A 21150-nucleotide genomic window follows, 5' to 3' on the forward strand; every position below is an offset into this window, starting at 1 on the left:
TGGATAATGTCAAGCTTCTTGAGTGTTGTTGGAGCTGCACTCATCCAGGCAAGTGGGGAGTATTCCATTATATTCCCGACTTGTGCCTTGTCGATGGTGGACAGGCTTTGGAGAGTCAGGAGATGAGTTACTCTCCGCAGTATCTCTAATCTCTGACCTGCTCTTGGAGCCACAGATTTATGTGGCACTTCAGTTGAGTTTCTACTCAATGGTAACCCCATAGATGCTTATAGTAGGGAATTCAGTGATGATAACACCACTGACTCAAGGGACAGTGATTAGATTGTCTCTTATTGGAGATGGTCTTTGCCTGGCATTTCTGTGGCACGAATGTTACTTGTCACTGGTCAGCCCAAGCCTGGATATTGTTCAGGTGTTGTTGTATTTGAACACAAACTGCTTCAGTATCTGAGGAGTCACAAACAGTGCTGAAAATTATGCAATCATTACTTACAGTGTGGAAACAGGCCCTTCAACCAACAAGTCCACACCGACCCTCTGAAGAGCAACCCACCCAGACTCATTCCCCTACATTTACCCCTTCACCTAACACGATGGGCAATTTAGCATGGCCAATTCACCTAACCTGCACATAGAGTCATAGTCATAGAGATGTACAGCATGGAAACAGACCCTTCGGTCCAACCCATCCATGCCGATCAGATATCCCAACCCAATCTAGTCCCACCTACCAGCACTCAGCCCATATCCCTCCAAACCCTTCCTATTCATATACCCATCCAGATGCCTCTTAAATGTTGCAATTGTACCAGCCTCCACCACTTCCTCTGGCAGCTCATTCCATACATGTACCACCCTCTGCGTTAAAAAGATGTTGGGACTGTGGGTGGAAATCGGAGCACCCGGAGGAAACCCACACAGACATGAGGAGAATGTGCAAACTCCACACAGGCAGTTGCCCAAGGCGGGAATTGAACCCAGGTCTCTGACGCAGCAGTGCTAACCACTGAGCCACCTTGCTGCCTTTCTCAGCTTATGAAGGAGAGAAGGTCATTGATGAAGCAGTTGAAGATGGTTGGACCTAGGACACTCCCCTCAGGAACTCCTGCAGAGATGTCCTGGAACTGAGATGTGTTAGATATGACTCCAACCAGTGGAGAGTTTGCTCCGTGATACCCCTTGATTCCAATTTTGCCAGGGCTCCTTGATGCCACACTCGGTCAAATACATCCTTGATGTCAAGGGCTGTCACTCTCTCTTCCACTCTGGAACCCAGCTCTTTTGTCTGAACCAAGACTGTAATGAGGTGAGGAGCTGAGTGGCCCTGGTGGAACCCAAACTGGGCGTCACTGAGCAGGTTATTGCTGAGCAGGTGCTGGTGATAGCACTATTGATGACACCATCCATCACTTTAATGATGATCGAGGGTAGACTGATTGGGTGGTAATTGGCCGGGTTGGATTTGTCCTGCTTTTTTTATGTACAGAACATACCTGGGCAATTTTCCTCATTGTCAGGTAGATGCCAGTATTGAAGTGTGTTGCTGGAAAAGCACAGCCGGTTAGGCAGCATCCGAGGAGCAGGAGAGTTGACGTTTCGAACATAAGGCAAACGCGATCTCCTGCTGCTCGGATACTGCCAGCTGTGCTTTTCCAGCACCACACTCTCGACTCTGATCTTCAGCATTTGCAGTGCTCATTTTCTTCTAGTTGCCAGTGTTATAACTGTACTGGAACAGCTTGGCTAGGGGAGTGGCAAGTTCTGAAGAACAAGTTTACAGTACCTTGCCAGAATGTTGTCAGGGCCCAAAGCCTTTGCAATATCCAGTATCTCTAACCGTTGTCTTGATATCATGTGAAGTGAATCAAACTGGTTGAAGACTGATATATAACAGGACTGGGGACTATTGGAAGAAGCCAAGATGGATCGTCCACTCTGCACCTTTGACTAAAGATTGCTGTGAAAGCTTCAGCCTTATCTTTTGCACTGATGTGCTGGGCTCTCCCATCATTGAGGATGAGGACAGTTGTGGAGCCTCCTCCTCCAGTGAGTTGTTTAATTACTCACCACCATTCATGGCTGGATGTAATTTAATCAGATTAGGTTAATTAAATTCCCTACAGTGTGGAAACAGGCCCTTCAGCCCAACAAGTCTACACCAACCATCCAGGGTAACCCACCCAGGCCCATTTCTCTCTGACTAATGCACCTAACACTATGGGTAATTTAACATGGCCAATCCACCTGATGTGCACATCTTTGGACTGTGGGAGGAAACTCCCACAGACACGGGGAGAATGTGCAAACTCCATACAGACAGTCACCTGAGGCAGGAATCAAACCTAGGTCCCTGGGGCTATGAGGCAGCAATACTAACCACTGAACCGCCATGCCAACCCAGGACTGCATAGCCTAGATCTAATCCATTGTTTGTGGGATCACTTAGTTCTGTTTATCACTTGCTGTTTATTGCTGTTTGGCACACAGGTACAGTAGAACCCCAATTATTCAACTGAGACGGGCGGGGAATATTTTGTTTGATTAACTGATCGTTCGGATAATCGATCTGATTGTAAACTAGCGGTTTTTTTTGAGTGCCAGTTATCGAATATGCCTTAGTTATCCTGCAATGGATGTCATAATGCTGTTTAACCAATAACTGAATGCTGAGTTGCCTAATACCGTTTTTACGGGACCTTGAGATCTTGTTCAGAGAATCCGAAATTTAGATAATTGATGATCCATGATCATATTGAACTCACTGGAGGAGGAGGCTCCACAACTGTCCTCATCCTCAATGATGGGAGAGCCCAGCACATCAGTGCAAAAGATAAGGCTGAAGCTTTCACAGCAATCTTTAGTCAAAGGTGCAGAGTGGATGATCCATCTTGGCTTCCTCCAATAGTCCCCAGTCCTATTATATATCAGTCTTCAACCAGCCATGATCATATTGAATGGTGGTGCAGGCTCGAAGGGCAGAATGGCCTACTCCTGCACCTATTGTCTATTGTCTATTGTTTATTGATGTTCGGATAATTGAGGTTGTTCTGAAATCTTGTTTGGTGGCTTCACCTCATCTTCAGGTATATCTGGTGATGCTCCTGGCATGCCCTCCTGCACTCTCCATTGAACCAGGATTGATCCCCTGGCTTGATGGTAATGGTTGAGTGGGGGATTTGCCGGGCCATGAGGTTACAGATTGTGCTGGAGTAAAATGTTGCTGCGGTTGATGGCCTACAGTGCCTCATGGATGCCCAGCCTGGAGTTGTTACATCTGTTTGAAGTCTGTCCCGTTTAGCTGGATAATGATGTGAAGGTGGGACTTTGTCTCCACAAGGACAGTGCGGTGGTCACTCTTACCGATACTGTCAAGGACAGAGGCATCTGCAGCCAGCAGATTGGTAAGGATGAGGTCAGGTATGTTTTCCTCTCTTGTTGGTTCCCTCACCACCTGTCGCATGCCCAGTCAAGGTGTTATTTCCTTCAGGACCCAACCAGCTCGATCAGTAATGCTGCTGCCGAGCCTCTCTTGGTGGTGGACATTGAAATCCCCCACCCAGAGTACATTCTGTGTCCTTGCCATCCTCAGTGGTTCCTCTAAGTGTTGTTCAACATGGAGGATACCAATTCATCAGCTGAGAAAGGACAGTACGTGGTAATCAGCAGGAGGTTTCCTTACCTGTGTTTAACCATGAAGCCATGAGACTTCATGGGGTCCAGAATCAGTGTTGAGGACTCCCAGGGCAACTCCCTCTGACTGTAAACCACTGTCCTGCCTGTGAGACAGGACATATTCAAAGATGGTAATGGTTGTGTCTGGGACATTGTCTGTAAGGTATGATTCCGTGACTATGACTATGCCAGGCTGTTCCCAGTCTGAGAGGCAGCTGTCCCAACTTTGGTTCTAGCCCCCAGATGGCAGTGAGGAGGACCTTGCAGGGTTGACAAGGCTGTTTCTGCCTTTGTCCTTTCCGGTGCCTAGGTCGATTCCAGGTGATCCATCCGACTTCATTTCTTTGAGACTTTGTAACAATTGATACAACTGAGTGGCTTGATAGGCCATTTCAGAGGGCAATTGAGAGTGAACCAGATTGCTGTGGGGCTGGAGTCACATGTAGGCCATAATGTGAAGGTGCCGGTGTTGGACTGTAGTGGACAAAATCAGAAGTCACATGACACCAGATTATAATCCAACAGATTTATTTGAAATCACAAGCTCTTGGAGCACTGACACTTTCGTCAGGTAAAGTGACTTCAAATAATCCTATTGGACGATAACATGTGACTTCTGACATGTAGGCCAGTCCAGTTGAGGATGGCAAATTGTTTTCCCTGAAGGACATTAGGGAGCCAAAGGGATTTTTCTGACGATCGACCATGGTCATCAGTAGTCTCATAATTCCAGATTTTTAAAAAATGAATCAAAACGGCACAGGCTTTGAACTCAGGTCCCCAGACCACTAGCTGAGTTTCAGGATTTATTGACAATACCACTAGGCCATCACCTCTCCTACTCCAAAATGATCATCAGATTAAGTTGTTAATTATTCTTCACGTTGTTAAGTATTGCTGAGGGAAATAAATCCTGCAATGTTCCTGTCTGCTTCCAGGAGTCATTGTTTTGTTAAGTGTCACTTTGAGAACAGAACTGGCTGAGACAGTCAGAAGCAGGTTCAGTGAGAATGTAAGTGACTACTTTAAGAACTTCCCTTGAGTGTCGGGGACCTCCATTTCTGGTCCAGCAGCAGGAAGAGCAGGAGTGATGACCAGGAGGCTGCTGGGAAGGTAAATCACTGCTTTAAAAACTTACCTCGTGAACAGGTGGAGCGCACGCTGAGCAGGAGCAGATACAGGACTGCTGAGTAAGTGAAGCAATATATTTGGATGGTTGCGTTACCCAAATCACTACTTAGGTCATGTTTCTCATCCATCCTCCTCCTATAACCAAAAAACAAAGAGTTCTGTTCACCAGATCAGTAAGTTTGATTTTACTTTATTTTTGTACAGTCTCTTTGGGAAGTTATGATCGTGGGAATGGACGTTATGGCAGATGAATGTTCCTCCTGCAGAATGTGGAAGGCAAGGGTCACCACTAGTGTCCTTGCTGACTGCATCTGTGGGAAGTGCACCCAACTCCAGCTCCTCAAAAACTACATTAGGGAACGGGAGCTGGAGCTGGATGGACTTTGGATCATTCCAGAAGGGATTATTGAGAGGAGTTACAGGGAGATAGTTATACCTCAGGTACAAGAAACAGGTAGATGGGTTACAGTCAGGGGATGGAAAGGGAACTGGCAGACAATGCAGAGAATCCCTGTGGTTGTTCCCCTCAATAGCAAATATACTGTTATGGATACTGTTGCGGGGGGACAACTTACCAGGGTAAGCCATGGAGTACAGGTCTCTGGCACAGAGTCTGTTCCTGTTGCTCAGAAGGGAAGGGGGAAGAGGAGCAGAGCATTAGTCATTGCGGAGTCCATAGTTAGGGACAGATAGGAGGTTCTGTGGTAACAGGAGAGACTCAAAATTGGTGTGTTGCCTCCCAGGTGCCAGGGTTTGCCATGTCCCTGATTGTGTTTTTGGGATCCTTGAGGAGGAGGGTACCAGCCCCATGTCATGGTCCACATTGGCACCAATGACATAGGTAGGAAAAGGGATGGGGATTTAAGGCAGAAATTCAGGGAGCTAGCGTGGAAGCTTAGAGCTAGAACCAACAGAGTTGTTGTCTCTGGTTTGTTGCCTGTGCCTCGTGCTAGTGGGGTGAGGAGTAGGGAGAGAGAGCAATTGAACATGTGGCTACAGGAATGGTGCAGGAGGGAGGGTTTCAGATACTTAAAAAATTGGAGATCATTCTGGGGTAGGTGGGACCTCTATAAACAGGATGGTCTTCGCCTGAACCAGAGGGGTACCAATATCCTGTGGGGAAATTTGCTAATGCTCTTCTAGAATGTTTAAACTAATTCAGGACGGGGATGGAAACCTAAATTGGAGTTCCAGTGTACAGGATGTTGAGAGTAGTGAGGTCAGAAATAAGGTTTCAAGGTCACAAGAGTGTACCGGCAATCAGGAAGGTGGTTTGAAGTGTGTCAACTTCAATGCTAAGAGCATCCAGAATAAGGTGGGGGGACCTTGCCACATAGGTTGGTACCTGGGACTTCGATGTTGTGGCCATTTCGGAGACATGGGTAGAGCAGGGACAGGAATGACTGTTACAGTTTCCAGGATTTGGATGTTTCAGTAAGCACAGGGAAGGTGGTACAAGAGGGGGAGGTGTGGCATTGTTAGTCAAGGACAGTATTATGGTGGCAGAAAGGATATTTGAGGACTCGTCTACTGAGGTAGTATAGGCTGAGGTTAGAAACAGGAAAGGAGAGGTCATCCTGTTGGGAGTTTTCTGTAGGCCTCTGAATAGTTCCAGAGATGTAGAGGAGAGGATAGCAAAGATGACCCTCGATAGCAGTGAGAGTGACAGGGTAGTTGTTATGGGGGACTTTAATTTTCAAAATTTTGACTGGAAATACTATAGTTCAAGTACTTTAGATGGGTCAGTTTTTGTCCAATGTGTGCAGGAGGGTTTCCTGACACAGTATGTAGACAGGTCAACAAGGGACAAGGCCACAGTAGATTTGGTACTGGGTAACGAACCCGGCCAGGTGTAAGATTTGGAGGGAGGTGAGCACTTTGGTGATCGTGACCACAGTTCCGTTATGTTTACTTTAGCGATGGAAAGGGATAGGCATATACTGCAGGTCACGAGTTATAGCTGGGGAAAAAGGCAATTATGATGTGATTAGGTAAGATTTAGGATGGGGAAGCAAACTGCAGGGGATGGACACAATTGAAATATGGAGCTTATTCAAGGAACAGCTACTGAGAGTCCTTGGTAAGTATGTACCAGTCAGGCAGGGAGGAAGTGGTCGAGCACGGGAGCCATGGGTTACTAAAGAAGTTGAATCTCTTGCCAAGAAGAAGAAGAAGGCTTATGTTAAGATGAGATGTGAAGGTTCAGTTAGGGGGCTTGAGAGTTACAAGCTAGCCAGGAAAGATCTAAAGAGAGAGCTCAGAGAGGCAGGAGGGGACATGAGAAGTTGTTGGCGGACAGGATCAAGGGAAACCCTAAGGCTTTCTATAGGTATATCAGGAATAAAAGAATGACTAGAGTAAGATTAGTGTCAATCAAGGATAGTAGTGGGAAGTTGTGTGTGGAGTCCGAGGAAATAGGGGAAGCACTAAATAAATATTTTTCATCAGTATTCATACTGGAAAAATACAATGTTGTTGAGGAGAATACTGAGATACAGATGACTAGACTAGACGGGATTGAGGTTCACAAGGAGGAGGAGTTAGCAATTCTAGAAAGTGTAAAAATAGATAAGTCCCCTGGGACAGATGGAATTTATCCTAGGATTCTTTGGAAAGCCAGGGAGGAGATTGCAGAACATTTGGCTTTGATCTTTATATTGTCGTTGTCTACAGAAATAGTGCCAGAAGACTGGAGGATAGCAAATGTTGTCCCCTTGTTCAAAAAGGGGAGTAGAGACAACCCTGGGAATTACAGACTTACTTTGGTTGTGAGTAAATTGTTGGAAAAGGTTATAACAGATAGGATTTATAATTACCTAGAAAGGAATAAGTTGATTAGGGATAGTCAACATGGTTTTGTGAAGGGGTAGGTCATGCCTCACAAACCTTATTGAGTTCTTTGAGAAGGTGACCAAACAGGTAGATGAGGGTAAGGTGTTTGATAAGGTTCTCCATGGTAGGCTATTGCAGAGGCATGGGATTTAGTGGTTTGGATCAGAAATTGACTAGCTGAAAGAAGACAGAGGGTGGTGGTTGATGGGAAATGTTCATTTTGGAATTCAGTGGTGTACCACAAGGATCTGTTTTGGGTCCACTGCTGTTGTCATTTTTATAAATGACCTGGATGAGGGCATAGGAGGATGAGTTAGTAAATTTGTGGATGACACTAAGGTCAGTGGAGTTGTGGATAGTGCCAAAGGATGTTGTAGGTTACAGAGGGACATAGATAAGCTGCAGAGCTGGGCTGAGAGGTGGCAAATGGAGTTTAATGCGGACAAGTGTGAAGTGATTCACTTTTGAAGGAGTAACAGGAATGCAAAGTACTGGGCTAATGGTAAGATTCTTGGTTGTGTAAACGAGCAGAGAGATCTTGGTGTCCATGTACATAAATCCCTGAAAGTTGCCACCCAGGTTGATAGGGTTGTTAAGAAGGCAAACAGTGTGTTAGCTTTTATTGTTAGAGGGATTGAGTTTCAGAATGATGAGGTCGTCTTGTTACTGTACAAAACTCTGGTGCGGCCACACTTGGAGTATTGCGTATAGTTCTGGTTGGCCACATTATAAGATGAATGTGGAAGCTTTGGAAAGGGTGCAGAAAAGATTTACTAGGACATTGCCTGGTATGGAGGGAAGGTCTTATGAGGAAAGGCTGAGGAACTTGAAGCTTTTTTCATTGGAGAGAAGAAGGTTGAGAGGTGACTTAATTGAGACATATAAGATAATCAGAGGGTTAGATAGGGTGGACAGTGAGAGCCTTTTTCCTCAGATGGTGATAGCTAGCATGAGGGGACATAGCTTTAAGTTGAGGGGTGATAGATATTGGACAGATGTCAGAGGTGGTTTCTTTACGCAGCATAGTAAGGGCATGGAATGCACTGCCTGCCGCAATAGTAGATTCACCAACGTTAAGGGCATTGAAATGGTCATTGGATAAACATACGGATGAAAATGGAATAGGGTAGGTTAGATGGGCTTCAGATTGGTTCCACAGGTGGGCACAACATTGAGGGCCAAAGGGCCTGTACTATACTGTGATGTTCTTTGTTCTATGTAAGATAGGAAGGAGATCAGGTTTTGTATCACCTGAAGTCTGTGGGCTTGAAATTGGTTTCTGTCGAGCTGCTGGGGACAATTTTACTAACGGCCTCATGACCATTTGCCGCAGTTTCTTGAATGCCACACCAATGGCCCAGCACCTTAAGGAGAATGCATGAGTCAGCATTTCCCCAAGGCACATTGACAACAATTGACTTAGCACTATCCTGACATTGCACAACCTACAGCTGATACGACGCTTCGTTTCCAAATTTGGACCCCAAGTTTCACAGCGGTCCAGTGTTCGGCTGCACCAGGCCTGTTTGCTGGGTTTTCCAACAGGTTCAGTGCCGGTGTTGTGTCATCATCATCAGCTGTCTGTCGATTGGACGATGATGATGACTCAGAGTCTCCAGGCCTGCTATGGGTCTTCACGGGACTGAGAGGGCTGACTCTCAACCTGTGGATCTTAGTGCACACACAGAGCAGGCCATTCTGGGAGGTAGTGGGATCCGGAATGCAGGATTTGTTTCCTTTACTTTCTTTGTCTGCCTCATTATGAAAGTATTTGATCGTAATGTGTGACCCACCTTGGTGGACAAGCTGCCGCCATTTTGAACACTGGGTGACAAGCTACTCCCAGTCATTCATGCCATTATTCAGGGAAATCTTCAGAGTGTCTTTATCGTGTTTACTTTGTTGTTTTTGGCCAGTTTACAAGGAGAAAGGCAGGATCTGGTAGAGAAATGTCTTGATGTCCACCTTGTCATATTGTTCAGTCCATTGTCATTGTTTCTGGAGTTTTAACTGAACACTTGTGGAGTTCTCTTCAAGAGAGACATTTGATGGTAAAGTCCTAGGGAGTGTTACTGAACAAAGAGACCTTGGAGTGCAGGTTCATGCTCCTTGAAAGTGGAGTTGCAGGTAGATAGGATAGTGAAGGGGGCATTTGATATGCTTTCCTTTATTGGTCAGAGCATTGAGTATTGGAGTTGGGAGGTCATGTTGCAGCTGTACATGACACTGGTTAGGCCACTTTTGGAATACTGCATGCAATTCTCATCTCCCCACTATAGGAAGGATGTTATGAAACTTGAAAGGGTTCAGAAAGGATTTACAAGGATGTTGCCAGGGTTGGAGGATTTGAGCTATAGGGAGAGGCTGAATAGGCTGGGACTGTTTTCTCTGGAGCATCAGAGGCTGAGGGGGGAATCCTTATAGAGGTTTACAAAATCATGAGGGCCATAAATAGGGTAAGTAGACAAGGTCTTTTCCCTGGGGTTGGGGAGTCCAGAACTGGGGGCATAGGTTTAAGATGAGAGGGGCAGCATTTAAAAGGGAGCCAAGGGGTAATATTTTCACACAGAGGGTGGTACGTGTACGGAATGAGCTGCCAGAGGAAATGGTGGAGGCTGGTACAATGACAACATTTAAAAGGCATCTGGATGAGTATATGAATAGGAAGGGTTTAGAGGGATGTGGGCAAAATACTGGTAAATGGGACTAGATTAATTTAGGATATCTGGTCAACATGGACAAGTTGGAGCGAAGGCGGTGTTTCCGTGTTGTACAGCTCCATGGCTGTCTGACTCGAGTGCTTGTTTGACTGTCCCATTGAATCCTGAGAAAGTTGTTGCTGGTGCAATTTCTCTCATGTTCTTATGTGTCAATGAAGCACACTCCAAGTCAGACTGCAGCACAGGAGAGTCGTGACAGCAACTACTCTGTACGCTTGGACTTACTTTTATCACCTTGAACAGAACTTTAATGTCAAACACTTATTGTCATAGTTTTTAGAAGGCTGAGCTTACATAGCAGATAGTGTTGGATTTCCTTGTCAATATGAGACAGGAAGATAGGCAGCTCATAGAATCACTACAGTATGGAATCAGGCCCTTTGGCCCAACAGGTCCACACTGACCACCCTCCAAAGACTAACCCACAGAGTGAAAGAATGTGGAGAAGATGGGTAACTGCATCCTTTGCCTAAGAATGGCTATTGCACATGTATATATGAAGCATCACAGTGATGTAGGATCACATGGAACTGGATCTATATCATACAATCCCTATACTGTGCAAAAAGACCACTGGGCCCAACAAGTCCACACACCGGCCCTCTGAAGAGTACATCCCGCCCCAGACCCATTCCCCTACATTTACCCCTGACTAATGCACCCTAACCTACATATCCCTGAACACTATGGGTAATTTAGCACAGCCAATCCACCCTAACCTGCACAACTTTGGACTGTGGGAGGAATCCAGAGCACCCAGAGGAAACCCACACAGACACGGGGAGAATGTGCAAACTCCACACAGGCAATTGTTCAAGGTTGGAATTGAACCCAGGTCCCTGGTGCTGTGAGGCAGCAGTGGTAACCACTGACCCACCACGCCCCCCCCCACCATGTTGCTGTCCTGTCAACATGGCCTCACCAAATTTCTCAAACAATCCTGCCACAGATCTTGCCATTGTCCATGTTGCTCAAGACCCTATACAATTCCCCTCATGATGCCACAGGATTGCCTGTTCAGTCTGTCTGGGATCCATATGGACTATTTCACTGAGCAGGCCTGGGGTTGATATGAGTTTTGTTTTGGTAACATTCAAGGACAGGTTCTTACCTGCAGAATTGAAGAGATTGAGAGTAACTTACAAACTTGGTGTAGAGTAGACAATTACATTGCAATAACTACAGATCCCGTGCATTGATTGTGGTCAATTTAGATTTTGAAGTGACTCAGTTTGCACAGTGTGGTACAATCAGACATAATAGAACCATTTTTGCTTTCTTGCATTGTTTACAGCTAAACCAACAGAAAAAGAAATAATACTTTGAAAACTGAGTTCTGTAGAACCCAATTTGTACACAGTGTTGATGGTTGTGAAGATCATTGGATATGGGTCCCATATTTGCATTTTTGTATCACATTCTCTTCTGCAGTTTATGAGGAGTTTCTGTTGCCCTGGTAACAATGAGTTTTTTTTCCTTGCTGCAGGTTTCACATCGTATTTGATCCTGTTCCTAGGGGAATTGAAACCAAAGATGAAATGTAATAGCTCTGAAGGCGATATGTGTAGTCTCATCATCAGCTGTGCACCACTCCACCTCTGTTGCAATTCAAACACATCACAGTTAATTAGATTGAATTCACCAGCACTTTGGCTGCCTTGGGTGTGACCTATTACAATTTTGACTGAGGTCTTTTACCAAAGCAACCTCTTCAAAGCAACCCTATGTCTGAGCAGCATATATTTCAAACCAAAACATATCCCAGTATCCTGTCCGTTGAGGTGTCAGTTTCCTATGTCCACTCTATCTTTACAGGGGCTCCTGCTCAACATGACTTCATGTGCAGGCGAGTTCTTACAGAGGTTACCTAATGATTAAAATCAAAAAATGTGGTGCTGGAAAAGCACAGCTAGTCAGGCAGCATCTGAAGAGCAGGAGAGTCGACATTTCGAGAATAAGCTGCTCATCAGGGATTTCTGATGAAGAGCGTATGTTTGAAAGGTTGACTCTCCTGCTCTTCAGATGCTGCCTGAGCAGCTGTGCTTATCCAGCACCACACTTTTTGACTCTGATCTCCAGCCTCTGCAGTCCTTACTTTCTCCTTACCTAATGATTAGCCCCATTTATAGGTGTACATTGTCAACAGAAGCTGAATTAGCCAGTAGACTAAAGCTGTGATAAAAGCAGACCTGGAGGGGATGGTGATGGTCTAGTGGTATTGACACTGGATTGTTAATTCCCAAAGCCCAGACAATATTTCAGGGATCCTGCTATGACAGGTGGTGGTACTTAAACTTGACTGAACAAAGAGTCTAATGATGGCCATGAATCCACAATTACCTGTTAGGAAAAACCCATCTGGGTTACTGAGACCCTTTAGGTGAACCTGACAAAGGAGCAGCGCTCCAAAAGATTTTGATTTCAAATAAACCTGTTGCACTGTAATCTGGTGTCATGTGACTTCTGATCCTGTCTTTCCAGGCAGAATTAGTGGTCAGTTTAAATTTCATTTAAACTATGGTTCACCATTTGCACCAAAGGGTGATATTTGGTGGATATTCTCCCAACATACCAATATTCTGCCAGTTTATTGGCACTCTGCCTCTAGTTCAATCCCGTGAAGGTGCCATCATTCTACACAGTCACAAATAATATGTCCAAAACATTGTCAAAAGGGGGAAACGTTTCACATGCAATGGCCAACACTGGACACTGCCTTTTGAGAGGGAACAGACAGCGTGCTGCAATCAGAAGTATATTAAAATTCATTAAAAAGCAAGAAAATTACTTTTAAAATTCATTTTGTGGGATGTGTGCGGGTCGCTGGCCACGCCCAGCATTTATTGCCCGTCCCTAGTTGCCCCTTGAGAAGGTGGGGGTGAGCTGCCTTCTTGAACCGCTGCAGTCCACCTGCTGTGGGTTTACCCACCATGTCGTGAGGGAGGGAATTCCAGGGTTTTGACCTGGCGACAGTGAAGGAATGGCAATATATTTCCAAGTCGGGATGGTGAATGGCTTGGAGGGGAATTGCAGGGGGTGGTGCTCCCATGTATCTGCTACCCTTGTCCTTCTAGATGGATGTGGTGTGGATTTGGAAGTTGCTGTCTGAGGATCCTTGGTGAGTTTTGCAACAGGATTTACATGCATGCTGGATAAAATTGAAAATAAAAGTCTACTCTCCATCATGGGTCTCTTTGTGTTTTGAGGGTCTGATGAGTTGGTGTTGCAGACTAGACTCGTATTTAACAATCAAATTCGTATCTCTCCAGCAGTTAGTCATAAATAATAAATGAAAGCTCACAAATGTCTTGTATCTTTACCACCTCAACAAGGTAATGCAAGCTGTCAACATCTCTACAAGTCACTTTACAGATACTAACCTTGTTCCTGGCTCCAGAGACTTAGCCTGATACTAAGCTAATAGTATTAGTGAAAGCTGCTTATTATTGCACAGACCTTTCAGTATAGGAGTTGGGAAGTTGTGTTGAGGTTGTACAGGACATTGGTGAGGCCTCTTCTGGAATACTGTGTCCAGTTCTGGTCGCTTTGTTATAGGAAAGATATTATCCAGATGGAGTGGGTTAGAAGAGATGTACCAGGATGTTGCTGGGTATACAAGGTTTCAGATATAAAGAAAGGCTGGGACTTTTTTCACAGGAGCATAGGAGGTTGAGAGGTGATCCTATGGAAGGTTTTAAAACCATGAGGGGTATGGATAGGGTTAATGGGAGCTGTCTTTTCCCTAGGGTGGGGGACTAGGGGGCACAATTTTAAGGTGAGAGGAGAGAGAGTTAAACAAAAACATGAGGGGCAATTTTTTGCACAGAGGGTGGTTTATGTGTGGAATGTACTTCCTGAGGAAGTGGTGGATATGGGTACAATTATAACAATTAAAAAAAACCACTTAGATAGGTACAAGAATTGAAAAGGTGTGGAGGAATATGGGCCAGGAGCAGGCAGGTGTGACTAGTTTAGTTTGGGATTATGTTCGGCATGGACTGAAAGGTCTGTTTCCGTGCTGGACGCTCTGTATCACCATGGAGAGTTGAGAATGAGCATGTACACATTGAATAATTATTCCATGCAATAGTTTCACTGAATCATGGAATAACATTTCCCGAAAGCAGACCATTTGGCCCACAGTGCCCATGTTTGGTAGCATTATCCAATTAACCCCACCACCGCCTCAGGCGACTGACTGTGTGGAGTTTGCACGTTCTCCCCGTGTCTGCGTGGGTTTCCTCCGGGTGCTCCGGTTTCCTCCCACAGTCCAAAGATGTGCAGGTCAGGTGAATTGGTCATGCTAAATTGCCCGTAGTGTTAGGTAAGGGGTAAATGTAGGGGCATGGGTGGGTTGCGCTTTGGCGGGTCGGTGTGGACTTGTTGGGCCGAAGGGCCTGTTTCCACACTGTAATGTAATGTAATGTAATGTAATGTAATCTAATCTAATCTAATCTAATCTAATCTAATCACCCTGCTCTTTTCCTCACAGCCCTGCAATTGTTCCAATGAATTTGAGTATGCTGTCTTCATGATTTGACTTGGATTGAAAGTCAAAACTGATTGTGATTATAAAAAAAATTACCTTTACCCCACCATCAATCTGTTTAATGTCCTCCTAAGTTACCTATGTCTTGCATTATTTCGTACAGTTATTGGTTTTAGATTATTTGTAGTATAAGCAGCCAATCTGAAAAAGTAAACAATCTTTCACCATTATTCTCTCCTTTTTTCTTAGTCAGTTTTATAATCCATCATCACTTTAATCCCACAGGCCTTAATTTTGACACCAAGTCAATGAGATGGTGCTTTGTCAAAACTGTAATGCTTTCCTGCCTTTAAGACAACAATGGAAAGCGATCTAACGTAGCTGATTTATACTGCATCAATGTTCCTCAAAAAGACTCCAACCCCACCATTTCAGCATATTATATGTTGAGTGTTCAAACTTATGCATTATCTTCTGCCTGACATGACCCAGGGAAGTGTGCAAATGTTATTGGGGCAGGGCATGTGCACTTTCCAGGCTGCACCCCCACACCAACAGGTATATAAATACTGTACAAAAGCTTAATTTAACTACACTTTCCCCTCTCTATCCACCATGCAGTGGTCCGTAGCCAAGAGCATGTGATAGGGAACCTAACCCATTCTGCAATGACACTCTGCCATCCTTCAGCAGTGCAAGCAACATATTAATCTGTCTTGTGGCAATTGTAGCTCAACCTTCTTTTACTGTGAGGATCCCTTTTGAACATCTGCAGCAGGATCCTGAAGAGAAAAGCTGAATAACATTTTCATACATAACTCTGAGAATGTGTTATAAGGATATGCTTTATGAGGTGGAATGGTGGCTCAGTGGTTAGCGCTGCTGCCTCACACTGCTAGCAACCCGGGTTCAATTCCAGCCTCGGGCGACTGTCTGTGTGGAGTTTGCACGTTCTCCCCGTGTCTGCGTGGGTTTCCTCCTACAGTCTAAAGATGTGCAGGTCAGGGTGGATTGGCCATGCTCAATTACCCATAGTATGTGGGCTAGCCACAGGGAAATGCAGGAGTTACAGCAATGGGGTGCTCTTTGGCAGGACTGAGTGGCCAGCTTCCATTCTGTAGGGATTCTATGATTCATAAGATGATTGTTTGGTAATACAGAACTGAATGATTGCAGATAAAAGGTTTGGTCAGGACACATATGAGAATGCCAGATTTTGAATGATTGCAATAATTTATATAGTTGGAAAAAAACTGGGTGCTGACTGGTTGTCAAATTGGCTATAATTTGCTGAGGTGTTGCTATGGAGAAAGAAATGTGGAACTATGCGACTGAATTAAACAGTATGTTCTCTTGTTTGTTTGAAATTAGCAGAATGCAAACTGTCCTAAACCAGCCCACGCTTGCAAAGCGCAAAATCAAACTTCTCCAGTTAGATATGATTCTGTGATTGGGCATAATATGCTGAACAAACCTGAATGTGCTAGTACCTACAGTAACAATCAATTTAAGATCATTAGCCAAGTTCATAACTTGGCTCATTTACCCCACCAGAAACAACGCACATTCATTCCCTGAAAATGGATGGAATATGTTGAAGCCTGTAGACTTCTAGTTGTGGAACTCAATGTTTCAGGTTACAGGTGTGGTAAAGATTAAATGGATGCTTTGTCTGGATAGAGTTAAACTTCTTTCGTGTTATTGGAGCTGTACTCATTTGAAGCAAGTGGTAAAGATTCCGTCTCACACACAGCTTGTTCCTTTTTTGAATTACTCAGAAGTCTGGGAAGCCAATAGTTTCTCATTGTACGTTACATCCGATTCTATATTCAAATTGCCAGCCAAAAAATCAGTAGCCTTGTCGTTTAAATTGGTGTGATTGCTTCAATTTGGTGTTCTTGCATTTTGTCCTGATGAGCATAAGCTGGAATGTTTTGCAAAGATACTTCTATATTAGCCATTGCGTGGGTTTGTAACGCTGCTGTCAGAGCCATTTTGTAGAAAGTTGCTCAGCGCTTCCTTGAAGGATCTTGCTCCAGATGTTTAAAAACAGGCCAGAATGGTGAAGCTCCAATGACAACAATTAGGATTAATATGTTTGTCCTTTTGTCGACCTTACTTCTTAATAGGTCATTATCGTTGTTCTGCTGCATTCAGAAAACAGACATCAATCCTTATTACAAGGTGAGCTTCTCCAGATATTCCTTTCCTGTGGTCAACACAAAAATATTTGCATGTTTTCTCCTATAGACTCAAAACAAAACTCATTTGTAGAGGATAGGAATTTGATATATCTCAAAGAATCCCTACAGTGTGGAAACAGGCCCTTCAGCCCAACAAGGCCACAGCGACCCTCCAAACAGTAGCCCACCGAGACCCATTCCTCTACTGTATTACTCTACATTTCCCCTGACTAGTGCACCTAACCTACACATCCCTGCATACAATGGGTAATTTAGCATGGACAATCCACCCTAACATGCACATCTTTGGATTGTGAGATGCAACCAGAGCACCTGGAGGAAACCCAGACACAGGGAGAACGTGCAAACCCCACACAGACAGTCACCAGAGGATGGAATTAAACCTGGATCCCTGGTCTGTGAGGCAGCAATGCTAACCACTCAGCCACCATGCTGTCCTGTCCGTATGTGCAAAGGACTGGCTAAATAACAGACTTGTATATTGTCTCTATGGTCTATTTATATTCACTCACACACTGCGGTGATGCTGACAAGGCAACCATTTACTGCATAATCCTAATTGCCATTGTAAAACTGGTGTAAATCTGCTTGAATCTCTGCAGCCCATATAGTTTAGATCCACCCACAGGGAGAAAGTGAGGACTGCAGATGCTGGAGATCAGAGTCGAGAGTGTGGTACTAGAAAAGCACAGCAGGTCAGGCAGCATCTGACCCACATTCATTGTGTAAGGAGTTCCTTGTTTCTGACAGTGATGGTGAAGAAGGGAAAGGGGTATATTTCCAGGTCAGGGTGTGAGTTTCCCGGAGGAGATTTTGGAGTTGGTGCTGCTTCCATACACATACTGTCCCTTTCCTCCAGGGAGTGGCAATCACAGGCCTGGATAGCGCTGCTAAAGCTAACCTTTGCAAGTTGCTGTAGTGCATCTTCTCAATGATACACACTGCCCACTAGTGGAGGGGAATGTTTAAGTTATGAGCCAGAACAATTGCTTTTTCCTGAACTGTGTTGATCTTGACTGTTGCTGGAGATGCATTTGTCCAAACAACTAGGGACTATTCTGTCACACTCCTGACTCGTTCATTGTAGATTGTGGACAGGCTTTGTACAGGGGAGCAGTGCTTATAATTGATATGTTTAATTTGTCCAATATACAAATGGGTGGTGGGGCAAAGGTAGAGAATGATTGTAAGCCCTCAGAGCGGGAGTATATGGTGTCCACCAATGAGGCTTTTGCAGAGAGCTGGTCACTGTCAGGGCTGAAGTATGGTATCCCTCCCCCTCCAATTCTATTCCCTCTCCTTCTACCCATCCTTTATCTTTGTTGTTACTGTATCGCCCCCAGTGGGCAGTGCTTGGAACTTGGTGTTTGTTTGGGCTTGTTATCTGGATGATTTGGTGATGGGTTTACATGGAAAATAGAACCCATTGAACCCTTACAGTGTGGAAACAGGCCATTGGGCCCAACAAGTCCACACCAGCCCTCTGATGAGTATCCCACCCAGATCCATTCCCCTACCCTGTTACTGTACATTTCTCCTGACTAATGCACCTAATCTGCACATCCTGGAACACTCTGGGCAATTTAGCATAGCCAATCCACCCTAAATTGCACATCTTTGGACTGTGGGAGGAAACCGGAGCACCCGGAGGAAACCCACACATACACGGGGAGAATGTGCAAACTCCACACAGACATTTGCCTGGGGTAGCAATTGAATCTGGGTCCCTGGTACTTTATGCTAACCACTGAGACACCGTGCCACTCAAAGTGATGATTGTCCCTAAGACAAGTATTAGCAGACCACAGAGAAGGTCACCAGTTGGTATCCTTGGAGAGTGAACAGATGATACCTACCAGCACTCCCCACCCCAAGACTTATAAAATGAGTTGGGGGCCAAGATGCATTATATCCCCCAGTAATTCCATATTGATTTATCCCTTCCCTCTTTCCCTCTCCTTCCTTATTGTTGCATGCCCTCGTGACTCAGCTGACTCACTGACAAAAGGCTGACATGGCTTAGTCTTTACCAGGAGAAAGAAAGATTAGAATCCAAGTGGGTGGCATGGTGGCACAGTGTCTAGAGACCTGGGTTCAAATCCTGCCTCGGGCGACTCTCTGTGTGGAGTTTGCACATTCTTCCTGTGTCTGCATGGGTTTCCTCCTGGTGCTCTGGTTTCCTCCCACAGTCCAAAAATGTGCAGGTTAGGTGAATTGGCCAAGTTAAACTTCCCATCGTGTGTTAAGTGAAGAGGTAAATGTAGGGGAATGGGTCTGGGTTGGTGTGACTTGTTGGACCGAAGGGCCTGTTTCCACACTGTAAGTAAGTTATCTAATCAAGTGATATCTGAGCTTATTGTAAATGCTCTATTGAATCAAGGAGGCGTAGGCAATTCTATTATGATTTATAGACAAGCTTTACAAAACAGACCCCCTCATTTTCCGCTTGGGAGCTGTACAACCTTCTGAACTCAATCTTGGGTTCTACAACTTTAGGGCTTGAAGCACCTTCTCCCATGACCTTACCCCAATCCCTACACACCAGGAGAAAGTGAGGACTGCAGATGCTGGAGAGTCAGAGTCGAAGAGTGTGGTGCTGGAAAAGCACAGCCGGTCATGCAGTATCCGAGGAGCAGGAGAGTCGATGTTTCGGGTATAAGTCCTTCATCAGGATTCCTGGTTCGTGATGAAGGACTTATGTCTGAAACATTGATTCTCCTGCTCCTCAGATGCTGCCTGACCTGCCGTGCCTTTCTGGCGCCAAAGTTTCCGACCCTACACACCAGGCCTCATTACTACTTGGTCTGCTATTACACATCATCTATCGTTACCTACTAATAGTCCTGACTAGCAGCTATTCATTCTCTCAGGCTGATTGTAATCCACTCCTTTGTCTGTCCAACTCTTCTTCTCTCTCTTCGGGCTCTATCTCTCACCTAATGTTTACTCCCCACCGTCTCTCCCCACCCTGTCTTCTGCATAAAAGCCAACCTTTTCCTCGCTACCATCAGTTCTGAGGAAGGGTCACCAGACCTGAAACATTAACTCTGATTTCTCTCCGCAGATGCTGCCAGATCTGCTGAGCTTTTCCAGCAACTTCTGTTTCTCTTATGATTTGTTGGAGCCTATAATGTGTGACTGACTTCTGATAAATTTAGCACGTTGAAGGTAGTCAGCCAGTCCATCAAAAAAAAATCATGGATTTGGTAGTCAATAAAAATAATGGAATCAAGGAATTCCTGAGTCTTTGCTTACATTCCAGTGATTAGACTATGAACAAATCTCATTTACAGATAAAAACAGAAAGGACTGTGGATGCTGCAAATCAGGACAAAAACAGAAGTCGCTGGAAAAGCTCAGCAGGTCTGGAAGTACCTGTGGAGAGAGAAATTAGAGTAAATGACCCTTCCTCAGAACACACAGTTCTCACACACCGTGACTTACACATGGCTGATTGGTGCTGTCAGGGGTTCCACTGTATGGTAAAGATTCTCTTTTAGAATGAGTGAGTGCATCCCTGAAGACTTTCTTTGGGAAAACAATTGCTTCCGACTGTCAAAATTTCATGTCACCAATTGGAAATGCTGCAGTGATCGAGGGAACGGAGAATGTCATGATTACAGATTGTCAATACTGCTGGGAGCCTATCACAGTCACTTGTCCAAAGAGGGAATTATCAATAACGTGGAGATGGATCGTACTTTGAATAGATTTGCTGATCAAGTCAAAAGACTGGTTTTGAAAATTATGAAACCAAGAAATGGACAGGGGATGTTTACTGGGTAGTTTTGGTGTGAGGCAAAAAATGTGTTGCTGGAAAAGCACAGCAGGTCGGGCAGCATCCAAGGAGCAGGAGAGTCAATGTTTAGGGCATAAGTCCTTCATCAGTTTTGATGTGAGTCAAGGCACCTTTGCAAGAGACATTGTTTCAGAACCAGGCATTGAGTATTTGAAATAAAGAGTCTGTGTTGAACATTGCTTCTTTAAAATATTTTGCTTTAACACCACGAATCTGTTAGGACCAGAAATCTAATTAAGCACTGTGATACTCCCATTATGGTTGATCATGCAACACCTGAGGGGTGATGTTGGGGTGACCTCGTGCACTAGGAGAAAGTGAGGACTGCAGATGCTGGAGATC

The sequence above is a fragment of the Chiloscyllium punctatum genome, chromosome 20, assembly GCF_047496795.1.
Source record: "Chiloscyllium punctatum isolate Juve2018m chromosome 20, sChiPun1.3, whole genome shotgun sequence".
Taxonomy (NCBI): Eukaryota; Metazoa; Chordata; class Chondrichthyes; order Orectolobiformes; family Hemiscylliidae; genus Chiloscyllium; species Chiloscyllium punctatum.